A 4,365-nucleotide genomic window follows, 5' to 3' on the forward strand; every position below is an offset into this window, starting at 1 on the left:
TTAGTGCTGTCTCTGTATCTCTCTGTCTCTCTGGAAAACACACATGCCCTATAGCAAAAATCTCTTAAAAAGAGGCTGGCAGATGGCATGGTGGTTAGAGGCAGTGGACTCCCACGTGGCCAATCGTGGTTCAAGTCCCAGGCCTGGTGGCTTCACTTTCCCTCTTTCTGTGTCTTTCTCATTCCCCCCCTCTGGTCAAATTAAAAATAATAAATAAATAAAGTTAAATACAAAGTCATTATTTAAAGAATTCTTTTTAAAAAAAGAAAAAAATGCAGATAATTTAACCATTGTATTTTTCAGAATTCTCAGTCGCAATCCTCTGACAACTGTTGAAAATTCATATCTTTTTAAATTATCACCATTACAATATCTGTAAGTATTGCAGTAATCTCATGAGTTAGGAGGTGATTTCTGTACTTCTTTATACTTTTGTCAATGATTAAATATTTTGCATTTAGGATAAAAAAATTGTAATTTCAATTTTTACTGAGTCTTATTTTTAAAAAGTGATTGGCAAAGAAAAGGATTTAAAAAGGATATATCATGAGTGAGACAACCAACAGGGAGAGAGCACTGTTGAAGAACACATATAGATAAGGAACATGTGAACTCCTATGAAAATATAATTTTATCCCCAAAAGTAAAGAGATATAAGATGTACATTATTTTTTAAAGGAAAAAAAAAAATAGGGGCTGGCAGGTGGTGTAGCAATTAAGATGCAGGATTCCCACATAGCAACCATGGTTCAAGTCCTGAAGCTAATAGCTTGAAAATCATGCCAGGCACATGTGAATGTGTGCCTAAAATCCTGAGAGGAAAATAGAGGAGAAGGGATTGGAGTGTGGCCATCTTCCCCTGCTGGGGGTGATTTCTCACTTTCCTTCTCACTGTCTTTCTCTGGCACATGCTCCCTATAGCAAATACCTTAAAAAGAAAAAAAAGAAAGAAGAAAATCAGTAATGAAAAGAGGTGAATACAATATGAAAATGAGCAATAAGATGATGGTAAAAAAATTTTTTTGAGTGGTTTTTGCTATAGGGCATGTGCACTCACCAGAAAGACAGATACAGTGAGACAGAAAGCGAGAAATCACCCCCCAGGGGGGATGACCACGCTACAGTCCCTTCTCCATTCTCTTCTCGGGATCTGGGCCACACATGCACATGCACCCAGTGTGAGTTGAAGCCACCAGGTCTGGGACTCCAACAACAGTCAACTACATGAGAGTCCAGCAACATAGCCATTATGCCAACTGCTGGTCCCCATAATGGTAAAAATTTTAAAATGGTTTAAGTCCTACTTTTCAGTGCCAAGGTCATTAATTGATGATATAGATAAATGAATGTATCCAATAATAACTTTCTAAAATTATCTTCTATAGCAAATATACTTTTGGGCTAGTTTGTTTAATACACTTGAAATATGCATTTTAACTAAAGAAATTTTATATCGGAGCTTATATGATGGTTGGGCTTTTTCCTTCAGAGACATGGGAACAACACAAGTATCACTTACCACAGTTGAGAATATCCTCATGACGACTCTTGAATTGCAAAACCTGTAAGTTATTTTTTTCCTTAGGCTTATTTTATTTCAGTGTCTATTAAGTTTGTCTTAGTATTTTTAAGTCCTATTTATTGAAGTGTAATTTTCACATAATAAAATTCTCCCTTTTTAAGTGTGCAGTTCCTTGAGTTTTAACAAATGTGAGGTCATGTAGCCACTACATTCCTGATACAGAACATTTCTGGCACCCTGGAAAGACCACTCATGTCCCTTTGCAGTCAATCCCTCCTCTCACCACCAGCCCCTGGAAACCATCAGTATGATTTCTACCCCTACGGTCTTGCGTTTTTCAGTAACTGAAATAATGTAATATGTAGCCTTTTATATGTGTCTTCTTTCACTCAGAATACATGTTTTCAGATGTCATTCATGTCCTTGGGCTTATCAATAGTTCATTACTTTTTATTGCTGTTTCATATTCCAATTGTGTGGATATACCAGTTTGTTTATTCATTCATCAGTTGATGGACATTTGAGGTATTTCTAGGATTTTTTGGCTATTAACAATAAAGCTGCTAAAAACATTTACATGCAGGTCTTTGTGTAAACATGTCCTTTAATTTCTTTGGGGCAGATACTAAGGGGTGGGACAGTTGTTCTACATGTTAAGAGCATATTTACCTTTTTAGGGTTTTTGCTATAGGGTGCATGTGCTCACCGGGGAGACAGAAATAGACAGAAAGAGACAGTGAGAAATCACCCCCACCCATTGTAGATGGCCATGCCACAATCCCTTCTCTTCTCTTCTCTCAGGATTTTGGGCATACATGCACAGGCACCCAGCATGAGTTTCAAGCCACCAGGTCTGAGACACAAGCCACAATAGACCATGTGGGAGTAAAATGTCTTAACCACTATACTACCTGCCATATTTAACTTCTTAAGAAACTGCTAAACTGTTCCTAAAGTGACTATATCATTTTGTGTTCCCACTAGTGGAGCTTAAGTGTCACAGTTGTGCCATATCTTTGCCTTATCATTATATTACATTAAAAATTTTTTAGCCTTTCTAGTAGGTATCTAATGTATCTCATTGTGGTTTTAAAGCTGGTGATGCTGAGTGTCTGTTCATAAGCATGTATCTTTTTGTCTTTTTGGTCTCTGTTGTGCCGTCTTGACTAGATGCCAATAACAGTCTTAAATCTTTTTGTTAGGACCCAGAAGCCAATCAAAGATCTGGCAGTCCAAATGTTTTCCTATCTTTTTTTAGTCTTTCATGACATTTGGTAATTTTGGAGACTCTAAATCTATTGTCTTATAAATGACCCTGCAATCTGTATTTGTCCGTTTCCTCGTGATTAGACTCAGGTTAAATATTTTGGGGAAGAATACTATATAGTCAATTATCTTTCCTCTCTCATGACTTCAGGTGGTCATGATAGTGCTGTCTGATCACTTGATTACAGTGCTATCTTGCAGATCTTCCTATGGTAAAGTGATTTTTTTCTCTTGGAAATTAATAAATAATCTGCAGGGTGATAATTCTTGTCTGAGTCAGTTATTGCATTAGTTGTCACACAATGACACTTTGTTATCATTTTCTCTATTTTTATAAGCTGGCATTATTTTAGTAAAAAAAATCTCCCCCCTCTTTTCTTTTTGAGTATCATAGTGAATGCACATTGTTTCTTCTTTAATTATGTATATCCTTTTGAATGCCTAAACTGTCCTGATTTGGCCAAAGTGATCTCTCTTATTGCTTAACCACACAATGTATATAGGTTAAACTAAGCTGCCTTTTTGTTTAAGTGCCATAAGGTATGTCCACTCACCAGAGAGATAGAGACAGAGATGGAGAACACTCTCCTGGTGAGGTGCGATCATGGTACAGTACCTTCTCTTCCATTTCTCTATCCCATCAAGACTGTGGGGCACGCATGCAAATGCTCCCAACATGTTTTTCAAGTTGGCAGGGCTGGGATTCAAACCATAATACCACATGGTATTCAGCTCCCTTTAAACAGTAGGCTATGGGACTGGCCTCTAAACTGCATTTTGTGCCCAAAGTAATTTCTAATACTTAATACTCCTAACAGGAATTGACATAGGAACTCCAAATGTTGGGGGGTTTGTTCAAGGTACCTTCTTCCTATGTAGTCTCAGCCCATAGAAAGATGTTTGAGTTGGGGCAAGACATTTCAGAATTAAACTACAGACTGATGTCACCTAGTTCTAGTCCCTGTCTCCTCTATTCTAGGCACACCAAACCTAACACCATGCCTACTCTTCTGTTGGGCACCTCTGTCCTTCCTGTTTATTTCAGTACTCAGAATGTAGCGAGGGATGCCAGCCAGTTCCACCCCAACTGTCCAGGCCATACACCTCAAAGAATCTTTTTTGTTCAGCCTTGCCCTGCCTCCTGTATACTCAAGTAACCCCTTCTCCATTAATTTAATTTTCTGTATTTCTGTTTATAGGATCTTACCTAGCTATATGGCCCACTGCCTCTGCCAATTTAAAAAAAATATTGAGGTTGTATGCAAGACAGTCAAGCTGCACTGTGACAGTTCATGTCTGACAAACACCACACGTTGTCGTGAGTCTGAATTGCTTGATGATAATTTTTAAAACTTATTTCACTTTCTAGTTTTAATTTTATAAATCAATAATTATAAATTTTTAAACTAATAATATAATTTCTTTACTTGATTTTATTTATTTATTTATTTATTTGGAGAGATTTTCGCTATAGGGCGTGTGCGCTCGCCAGACAGACAGAGACATAGAGACAGAAAGCAAGAAATCACCCCCCAGGGGGGATGGTCACGCCGCAATCCCTTCTCCTCCATTCTCCT

The 4,365-nt window shown here is 37.6% G+C and overlaps 1 long non-coding RNA gene across 1 annotated transcript; it reads left to right on the top strand.

Annotated features, from left to right (window-relative positions):
• Window positions 1-303: 303 nt before the first annotated feature.
• LOC102479730 (uncharacterized) lies at window positions 304-4,090 on the top strand. Its single transcript, XR_003547870.1, has 3 exons — window positions 304-375; window positions 1,490-1,564; window positions 3,988-4,090. It is a non-coding gene; the product is annotated as an uncharacterized LOC102479730 (long non-coding RNA).
• Window positions 4,091-4,365: the final 275 nt, after the last annotated feature.

The sequence above is a fragment of the Tupaia chinensis genome, unplaced genomic scaffold, assembly GCF_000334495.1.
Source record: "Tupaia chinensis unplaced genomic scaffold, TupChi_1.0 Scaffold145662_1, whole genome shotgun sequence".
Classification (NCBI taxonomy): domain Eukaryota; kingdom Metazoa; phylum Chordata; class Mammalia; order Scandentia; family Tupaiidae; genus Tupaia; species Tupaia belangeri.